Source organism: Trichechus manatus, unplaced genomic scaffold, assembly GCF_000243295.1.
Source record: "Trichechus manatus latirostris isolate Lorelei unplaced genomic scaffold, TriManLat1.0 scaffold00006, whole genome shotgun sequence".
Lineage (NCBI taxonomy): Eukaryota > Metazoa > Chordata > Mammalia > Sirenia > Trichechidae > Trichechus > Trichechus manatus.
In genome coordinates, this window is record NW_004443942.1 from 27,301,527 (window position 1) to 27,312,676 (window position 11,150).

An 11,150-nucleotide genomic window follows, 5' to 3' on the forward strand; every position below is an offset into this window, starting at 1 on the left:
AAGGTCTAGAAGGGAGAGGGTTGACATGTCCTGGGGTTGTTAACCAGTGTCATAAAACAATATGTGTACTACTGTTTAATGAGAAACTATTTGTTCTGTAAACCTTCACCTGAAGTACAATAAATAAAGAAAAAAGATCAGAAAAAAAAATAGTAGAAGGGGAAGTCAGAGAGATTCTACGCATGAGAAGTGTTTGAGGCACCCTTGCTGGCTTGAGGATGGAGCATCCAGAAGAGAAGAAATGTGGGTGGCCTTAAGGAGCTGAGAACTGAGACACTTGACCAACAGCCAGCTAGGAACAGGGCTTCCTCAGTCCTACAGCCTTAAGCAACTGGATTCTGACAACAACCTGAATGACTTTAGAAGTAGATTTTTCCTCAGAGCACATAGTATATTATTCCTTTTATATGAATTATATAAAACAGGAAAAGTGACTATTGCATTAGAAGTTGGAGAGTGGTTACCATTAGTACTGTGTTTCTTTATCATACACCTTGTGATATGATGCACCAAGAAGAGCACGCATCACGTCAGTGATACTCTTGGCAAAATGTGCATAACCTCAACCTAATCATGAGAAAAACCCAAAATATCAAGTGCCGGTGAGGATGTGGTACAAGCAGAACACTCATACATTGCTGGAGGGAATGCAGAATGGCACAGCCACTTTGGAAAACTGTTTGGCAGTTACTCAGACATACAGTTAAACATACACTTACGTACAATCCAGCAATTCCATGCCTCATTGTTTAGCCAAGAGAAATGAAAGCTATGTCCACGCAAAGACGTGTAAATGAAATTTTTATAGTGGCTTTATTTGTAATAGCTAAAAGCTGAAAACAAATCCATCAACTGGTGAATGGATAACCAAATTGTGGTACATCCATACAATGGAATACTTGTTATTATTAGGTGCCGTCAAATTGGTTCCAACTCATAGTGACCCTGTGTACAATAGAACAAAACACTGCCCTGTCCTGCACTGTCCTCACAGTCGTTGCTATGTTGGAGCCTATTGTTAAAGCCACTGTGTCAGTCTATCTCATTGAGGGTCTTCCTCTTTTTCACTGACCCTCTACTTACCAAGCGTGATGCCCTTCTCCAGGGACTGGTCCCTTCTGGTAACATGTCCAAGTACCTGAGATGAAGTCTCTCACCATCCTCTCTTCTAAGGAGCATTCTGGCTGTACTTCTTCGAAGACAGATTTGTTCATTCTTCTGTCAATCCATGGTATAGTCACTATTCTACACAAACACCATAATTCAAAGGCATCACTTCTTCTTCAGTCTTCCTTATTCATTGTCCAGCTTTTGTATGCATATGAGGCAGTTGAAAATACCATGCCTTGAGTCAGCCCACCTTAGTCCTCGAAGTGACATCTTTGCTTTTCAGCACTTTAAAGAGGTCTTTTACAGCAGACTTGCCCAATGCAGCACATCGTTTGATTTCTTGACTGCTGCTTCCATGGGTGTTGATTGTGTGCCCAAGCAAAATGAAATCTTTGACAATTTCAATCTTTTCTCCATTTATCATGATGTTGCTTATTGGTCCAGTTGTAAGGATTTTTGTTTTCTTTATGTTGAGATATAATACGTATTGAAGGCTGAATGGAATACTACTCAGTAATGATAAGAAATTACTGATACAACAACATGAATGTATCTCAGATGCATTGTGTGAAGTGAAAGAAGCTGGAATCAAAAGGCACTATCATGTATGATATTATTTATATGGCATTCTGGAAAAGACAAAACTATAAGGATTGAAAACAGATCAGTGGTTTCCAGAGTCTGAGATGGGGGAAGCGGTAGACTACAAACGGGCATGAGGGAATTTTGGAGGGTAGTGGAACTGTTAATTGTGGTAGTAATTACATGACCTTAAATACTTGTCAAAATTCAGAATTATACACTAAAAAGTGAATTCTATTGTCAAAATTCAGAATTATACACTAAAAAAAGGTGAATTTTACTGCATATAAATTTTAAATTGTACCTCAAAAACCTAGGTGGGAGCAAGACCCAGTAAAGCAAAACTTTTTAGAGATATTATGCTGACAGTTACTAATGCTTGGTATAGTGTTGATAATCATGAGAAAACATTAGACAAACTGAACTTGAGAAACATTCTACAAAATAACTCTTCAAAACTGTCAGGTTCATAAAAGACAAAGAAGGACTGGAACTGTCACAGGTTGACATCTCAAGGCAATGTGGAATCCTAGACTGGATCCTGAACCATAAAAACAACATTAATGGGTCACTTGGCAAAATGGGATTAAGGTCTGTAGATTAGTTAATATTATTGTAACAACACCCTTACAAATCAATAGATAATATATATCACTTAGTAGAAAAAGGAAAAAAATTGTTTAAAGCACTTCACAGAAGAAGATACCTGAATGATCAATAAGCACAAAAAGTTGTACAACTTCATTGTTGTTATTGGGTGCCATCGAGTTGATTCTCAACTCATAGCTACCCCGTGTGACAGAGTAGAACTGCCCCGTAGGGTTTTCTACGCTGTAATCTTTACAGAAGCAGATCACCAGGTCTTTCTCCCTTAGAGCCACCGGGTGGGTTTGAACTGCCAACCTTTTAACAGCCACGTGCTTAACAGTTTTGCCACCAGAGCTCCTTACAACTTCATTAGTCATCAGGAAAATATAAAACCACAATGAGCTGTCACTATACACTTAACAGAATTGTAATTAAAAGGTCAATGATACTAAGTACTGAAAAGGATGATTTGAATTAATGCAGAACTTTCATATGCAGTTGGTGGGAGTGTAAATTGGGACAATCTGCCAAAGGTGAACATATGCATAGCCTGTCCCCCAGCATTCAGTCTCTAGGTATATATAACTAAGAAAAATGTGTACATATATTCACAAAAAGATGTTTACAAAAATGTGACAGCAGTACTATTTGTGATAGCCCCAGACAAATGCAGCACAGATGCCAATCATCGTAAACGGTGGTGTAGTGATACAATTGAATGCTTAGTGATACAACTGAATGCTATACAGCAGTTAAAATGAAGAAACTACCACTATCCATAGTGATTAAATCATGCCATAAATGTGATTGAATCATACAACTATCATATGGAGCAAAAGAAGCCAGAAACCAAAGAGTACTTGCTGTATAATTATAAAGTTCAAAAACAGGCAAAATTCATCTGTGGTGACAGAGTCAGAATAGTGGTTACTTTTTGGAAGGGGCCGGTAGTGACAAGGAGGGGGAGGTTGTGTCTGGGATGGAGCATGGGGGCATGGTGCCCGCACAGATGTCTTAGGTACCTAGTGCTGCTGTAACAGAGATACCAGAAGTGGCTGGCTTTAACGAGCAGAAATGTATTTTCTCACAGTTTAGGAGGCTAGAAGTCTGAATTCAGGGCTTTGGCTCTAGTGGAAGGCTCTCTGTCTGCTCTGGAGGTAAGTCCTTGTCCCTTTTCAGCTTCTGTTCCTAGGTTCCTTGGTGATCATGTGGCATGTATCTTCCCCTCCATTTGTGCTTGCTTGCTTAATCTGTTCTATCTCAAAAGAGATTGATTAAAGAGACATCCTACACTAATACTGCCTCATTAACAAGACAAAGAAAACCAGTTCCCAAATGGGATTATAACCACAGGTATAGGGGTTAGGATTTACGGCACATATTTTTGGGGTACACAATTCAATCAGTATCAATGGGTGTATTCATTTTGTGAAAATTCATTGAGCTGACATTTATCAGTATTTATGTTATGCTACCCCAAATGTTTAATTTTAAAAAAATCTTTTGGAAAAAGACTAGAGAAAAAATAGAAATATTTTCATGAAAATATTAAGAAGTTTCTTTGTTTTAAATAAAACATAATTGTTCTATGTAAAACACATCTCTGTACGGGTGAAGGAAAGCATCTGGGCTAGCCCTTTTAATATAACATGGAGGATACGATGTAAAATCCAAGACTACTATTTGCTGAAACAGTAGCAGCAACAAAAACAAATATCAAAAGCAAGCAGACAGAAAATTAGGGGAGAAACTAATCATACACATTTGGAGAAGCAAAAACAAAAAAATTCTAAGAAATCGAATTGGAGAAGTGAAAATACATGTTTTATAAGATAATCAAACCACCATGCCCATGGTGAATTCCAGAGCCTGCTTTCTCAGAGTGAAAGCCAGGGGTTACTTGGGGTGGGGGTGGGGGGGAGATGAAGAAAGAAAAAGATACGCTGCATAGTGAAAGGGCATCCAAATGAATAGAAGATAAATCCTTTGGACATGAAATGCAATCAAGTCAAGACCCGTATTTTATCTCTGCTGGAGGCAGTCTTATTTGTTAGTAAAGTGCTGGGATAATCAACCATTGTTCTTCCTGCCAAGACTGTCAAAACAAATACAAGCTTCTTTGCTCCGTGCTAAAAATGTCTGAGCCTTTGGAGAACAGCTGGGCAGAAAGCAATCTTGTTCAATTTCAGCACATTTTTCTCCAAGTGTTAGGCTGTCTGAAAGCAGCCAACATCAAAGCATCCCAGACACCCACTGCAGGGACAGACCTGTCATGAGAACATGGCCTATCAAACTTGAGCAAGCACAACACACAATGAAACCACTTTAGACTTGTCCAACTCCCTGTCTAAAGGAGCAAGGACTTTGAAACATAAAAAAGCTACTCTAAACAAATAATTCCTTTGAGTTTCTCTTCGTAAATATAAAAAACTAATGGCGGTGTGTTTGGAAAAGCTGTGTCTTGATACGGTTCTGGAAGCATTAGAAATGATTTATGATCTCTTGGTTATCAATGAGGAGCCGTGGCAGTGCAGTGGTTAAAGCCCTGGGCTGCTAACCAAACAGGTCAGCAGTTTGAACCTACCAGCTGCTCTGCGGGAGAAAGATGTGGTAGTTTGCTTCCATAAAGATTTACAGCCTTGGAAATTCTGTGGGGCAGTTCTACTCTGTCCTGTTGGGTCGCTATAAGTCGGAATCGACTTGACGGCAGTGGGTTTGGTTTTTGATTGGTTATCAATATTCTGGTTGCCTAAGGGACAGCTCCTGAGCATTTGCAGGATTACTCTCAATGCTATTAAGTAAGTTGGCTCTTATTAAAGCATGTCTTATTTGTTGCCATATGATTTTTATTAAATAGGAGGTATATCAATAAGGATGTTTGGGGAAAAAGTAACAAAAAAAATTAAAAACTAACTCAAATGGCTTAAGTAATAAGGACATTTCTTTTATCAAATAATAAGAATTCCAGAGGTAAAGCACTTCGAAGTGGGTTAAAACAGTAGCTCAAAGATATCATCAAGGACCTTGGTATTCTCCATCTGTCTGCTCTTCTGTCCTCATGCTAGGCCGCCTCATGGCCATAAGATGGCTGTCACAGTTCCAGGCATCACACCCAGATACTAAAATGTCTAGAAGAAGAGGGAGAGTTCCTTTAGGTTTCTTTTTATCAGTGGAAAAAAAAAAAATTTGCAGAAGTCCTCTCAGCAGATTCCTTATCATGTTTTAGTGGTCAGAATTGTGTCACATGCCTATGTCTAAGCTAATTACTGTAAAGGAAAATGGAGTCACAGTGTAGCCATTAAACTCAGGTCATATTTCTGTGACTGATCAGGAGCAGACACCCAAATCAATTTGGGGTCCTGCCAGCTAAGAAGAAAGGAGGCAGGCTGTTATGTAGGTAGCAAGGTATATCTGCTACAATTGGGATGCAGCATAAAAAGTTTGTATTAATTGAATTTTGGGCTTAATAGTAGGGTACGCAGAAAATCTTTTAGATTGTCACTCTGGCTACTGAAAAGTATTCTGAAAGGCATCAACTCACCATTTCCCGTACTCTGTAGAGTAGAATGAGTTTTGGTTTGTCTGCACCTAATTACACCCACACACACATACCTCTTTAAGAACTCCTGCTTTGCCCCCATTCACAGAAGTTTGCCTCCAGCAGCCATGTTTGTACTGCGGATCCTGCCTTCCTGGTCATAGATGATTGGAACCAAGATGTACTGCTGACCCCAGGAAAACCAATCAGCTTCTCTTCCCTAGGAAATTGGAATGGGAGCAAACATACACAATGAGGAAGAGTAGTATCAGTCTTGTCATGTGATTAGACTTGTAATTTTTAACCTCCAGAATTATGGAGCAGCTATTTTCAACAACATAAATAGCAACTATACATGTGGACCGCCAGACGGAATACACAGGAATGGAATCAACTATATCTGAGGAAAGAGACAATGGAGAAGCTCAATATCATCAGACAGAATAAGGCCAAGGGCCGACTATGGAACAGACAATCACTTGCTCATATGCAAGTTCAGATTGAAGCTGAAGAAAATTAAAACAAGTCCACGAAACCCAAAGTACAACCTTGCGTATATCCTACCTGAATTTAGAGACCATCATAAGAATAGATTTCACACATTAAACATTAATGACTGAAGACCAGACAAGTTGTGGGGTGACATCAAGGACATCATACATGAAGAAAGCAAAAGGTCATTAAAAAGAAAAGACCACAATGAATGTCAGAAGAGACTCTGAAACTTGCTGTTGAATGTCGAGTATCTAAAGTGAACAGAAGAAATGATGAAGTAAAAGAGCTGTACGGAAGATTTCAAAGGGCAGCTCGAGAAGACAAAGTAAAGTATTATAATGAAATGTGCAAAGACCTGGAGATAGAAAACCAAAAGGGAAGAAAATGCTTTGCCTTTCTCAAGCTGAAAGAACTGAAGAAAAAATTCAAGCCTAGTGTTGCAATATTGAAGGATTCAATGGGCAAAATATTCAACAACACAGGAATCATCAAAAGAAGATGGAAGGAATACACAGTCACTCTACCAAAAAGAATTTGTTGACGTTCAGCCATTTCAGGAGGTAGCATATGATCAAGAAACGATGGTACTGAAAGAAGTCCAAGCTGCACTGAAGTTATTGGCAGAAAACGAGGCTCCAGGAATTGACGGAATACCAACTGAGATGTTTCAAAAAATGGAAGCAGTGCTGGAAGTGCTCACTCATCTCTGCCAAGAAATTTGGAAGACAGCTACCTGGTCAGCTGACTGGAAGAGATCCATATTTGTGCTAATTCCAAAGAAAGGTGATTCAACTGAATGTGGAAATTATCAAACAATATCATTAATATCACACACAAGTAAAATTTTGCTGAAGATCATTCAAAAGCGGCTGCAGCAGTACATCAACAGGGAACTGCCAGAAATTCAAGCCAGATTCAGAAGAGGACTTGAAACAAAGGATATCATTACTGATGTCAGATAGATCTTGGCTGAAAGCAGAGAATGCCAGAGAGATGTTTACCTTGTTTTATTGACTATGCAAAGGCATTTGATTGTGTGGTCATAACAAGTTTTGGATAACATTGCAAAGAATGGGAATTCCAGAGCATTTAATTGTGCTCATGCAGAACCTGTACCTAGGCAAAGAGACAGTCTTTCGAACAGAACAAGGGGATACTGCGTGGTTTAAAATCAGGAAACGTGCATGCATCAGGGTTGTATCCTTTCACCATATTTATTTAATCTCTGTGCTGAGCAAATAATCAGAGAAACTGGACTATATGAAGAAGAAAGCGGCATCATGATTGGAGGAAGACATTAACAACCTGCAATATACAGATGACACAGTCTTGCTTGCTGAAAGCAAAGAAGACTTGAAGCACTTACTGATAAAGATCGAAGACTACAGGGTTCAGTATGGATCGCACCTCAACATTAAGAAAACAAAAGTCCTCACAACTGGACCAATAAGCAACATCATAATAAATGGAGAAAATATTGAAGGTGTCAAGGATTTCATTTTACATGGATCCACAATCAATGCCGATGGAAGCAGCAGTCAAGAAATCAAATGACGTGCTGCGTTGGGCAGATCTGCTGCAAAGAACTCTTTAAAGTGTTAAAATGCAAAGATGTAACTTTGAGGACTAAGGTGCACCTCATCCAAGCCGTAGTATTTTCTCTTATATGCATGTGAAAGCTGGACAATGAATAAGGAAAACTGAAGAACTGATGCCTTTGAATTATGATGTTGGCGAAGGATATTGAATATACCACGGACTGCCAGAAGAACAAACAAATCTGTCTTGGAAGAAGTACAGCCAGAATGCTCCTTAGAAGCAAGGATGGCGAGACATTATCCACGTACTCTGGACATGTTATCGGGACAGACCAGTCCCAGGAGAAGGACATCATGCTGGTAAAGTAGAGGGTCAGTGAAAAAGAGGAAGACCCTCAATGAAATGGATTGATACAGTTGCTGCAACAATGGGATCAAACACAGCAACCATTGTGAGGATGGTGCAGAACTGGGCAGTGTTTCGTTCTGTTGTATATAGATAGGGTTGCTATGAGTCAGAATCAACTCGGTGACACCTAACAACAACAACATTTTTGGCCATTTAAGGTGAGAAGAAAAAGTTGGTGTTTGGATGGCAAAAAGGAAATAGATATATAGAGAGAAGTAGAAATGAGCTGTGGTACCATAAAACCAAACAAAACCAAACCCGTTGCTGTCAAGTCTATTCTGACTCCTGGCAACCCCACATGTTACAGAGTAGAACTGCTCTATAGGATTTTCTTCGCTGTAATCTTTTTTTCTTTCCCCCATACAAAAATTTATACATACGTTGTTATGTGACCCTAATTGCTCCCCCAAACTGTGACAGCACACTCCTCATTTCAACCCCTGATTCCCCATGTCCATTCAACCAGCTCCTAACCCTCTCTGCCTTCCCATCTCACCTCCGGACAGAAGCTGCCCGTTTAGTCTCTTGTATCTACTTGAGCTAAGAAGCACACTCCTCACGAGTATCACTATGTTCCACAGTCCAGTCCAATCCCTGTCTGAAGAGTTGGGCTCGGAAATTGTTTTAGTTCTGGGCTGATAGAGAATCCGGGGGCCATGCTTTCTGGGGTTGCTTCAGTCTCAGACCATTAAGTCTAGTCTTCTTACTAGAATTTGAGTTCTGCACCCTGCCTTTCTCCTGCTCCATCACGGACTCTCTGTTGTGTTCCCTGTCAGGGCGATCATTGGTGGTAGCCGGGCACCATCTAGTTCTTCTGGTCTCAGGCTGATGAAGTCTTTTGGTTATGTGGCCCTTTCTGTCTCTTGGGCTACTACTTTCCTTGTGTCTTTGTTGTTCTTCATTCTCCTTTACCTCAGGTGGTTGGGACCAATTGATGCATCTTAGATGGCCGCTTGCAAGCTTTTAAGACCCCATATGCCACTCACCAAAGTAGGATGCAGAACATTTTCTTAATAAGCTTTGTTATGCCAATTGACTTGGATGTCCCCTGAAAGCATGGTCCCCAGACCCCTACCCCTGCTACTCTGTCCCTCAAAGTGTTTGATTGTATTCAGGAAACTTCTTAGCTTTGGTTTAGTCCAGTTGTGCTGACTTCCCCTGTAGTGTGTGCTGTCCTTCCCTTTACCTAAGATAATTCTTATCTACTATCTAGTTAGTAAATAACCCTCACCTTCCCCTCCCCTCCCTTGTAACCATCAAAGAATATTTTCTTCTGTGTTTAAACATTTTCTTATAATAATGGTCTTATACAATATTTGTTCTTCTGTGACTGACTAAATTCACTCAGCATAATGACCCCGAGCTTTCTCCATGTTATGTTTCACAGCTTCATCGTTGTTCTTTATCGTTGCATAGTATTCCATTGTGTGGTTATACCATAATTTGTTTATCCATTCGTCTGTTGATGGGCACCTAGGTTGTTTCCATCTTTTTTGCTATTGTAAACAGTGATGCAATGAACAGGGGTGTGCACATATCTATTCGTGTGATGGCTCTTTTTTCTCTAGGATATATTCCAAGGAGCGGGATAGCTGGATCGTATGGTACCTCTATTTCTAGCTTTTTAAGGAAGTGCCAAATCGATTTCCAAAGTGGTTGTACCATTTTGCATTCCCACCATCAGTGTATAAGTGTCCCAGTCTCTCCACAACCTCTCCAGCACTTATTATTGTGTGTTTTTTGGATTAATGCTAGCCTTGTTGGGGTGAGATGATACCTCATTGTAGTTTTGATCTGCATTTCTCTAACGGCTAGTGATCGTGAGCATTTCTTCATGTGTCTGAATAGCTTCTTTGGCGAAGTGCCTGTTCATATCCTTTGGCCATTTTTTAATTGGGTTATTTGTCTTTCTGTTGTTAAGGTTTTGTAGTATCTTGTAGATTTTAGAGATTAGACGCTGATCAGATTTGTTGTGGCTAAAATTTTTTTCCCAGTCTGTAGGTTGTCTTTTTACTCTTTTGGTGAAATCTTTTGATGAGCATAAGTGTTTGATTTTTAAGAGCTCCCAATTATCTAGTCTGTCTTCTGGTGCTTGTGCATTGTTACTTTTGGTTCATATTGTGTTTCTGCCGTGTATTAGGACTCCTAGTGTTGTCTCTATTTTTTCTTCCACGATCTTCATCATTTTCGATTTTATATTTAATCTTTGATCCATTTTGAGTTAGTTTTTGTGCATTGTGTGAGGTATGGGTCTTGTTACACTTTTTTGCAGATGGATATCCAGTTAGGCCAGCACCGTTTGTTTAAGAGACTGTCTTTTCCCCAATTAACGGGCTTTGGGCCTTTGTCAAATATCAGCTGCTCATAGGTGGATGAATTTATGTATGGATTCTCAGTTCTGTTCTTTTGGTCTATGTATCTGTTGTTGTACCAGTACCAGGCTATTTTGACTACCGTGGCGGTATAATAGGTTCTAAAATCAGGTAGTGTGAGGCCTCTCACTTTGTTCTTCTTCTTGAGTTATGTTTTACTTATTTGGGGCCTCTTCCCTTTCCATATGAAGTTGGTGATTTGTCTCTCAATCTCATTAAAAAATGCTGGTGGAATTTGGATCGGGATTGCATTGTATATGTAGATCGCTTTGGGTAGAACTGACATTTTCACAATGTTGAGTCTACCTATCCACGAGCAAGGTATGTTTTTCCACTTGTGCAGGTCCCTTTTGGTTTCTTGCAGTAGTGTCTTGTAGTTTTCATCGTATAGATCTTTTACGTCTTTGGTTAGATTTATTCCTAAGTAATTTATCTTCTTGAGGGGTATTGGAAATGGTATTGATTTGGTGATTTCCTCTTTGAGGTTCTCTTTGTTGGTGTAAAGGAATCCAATTGAT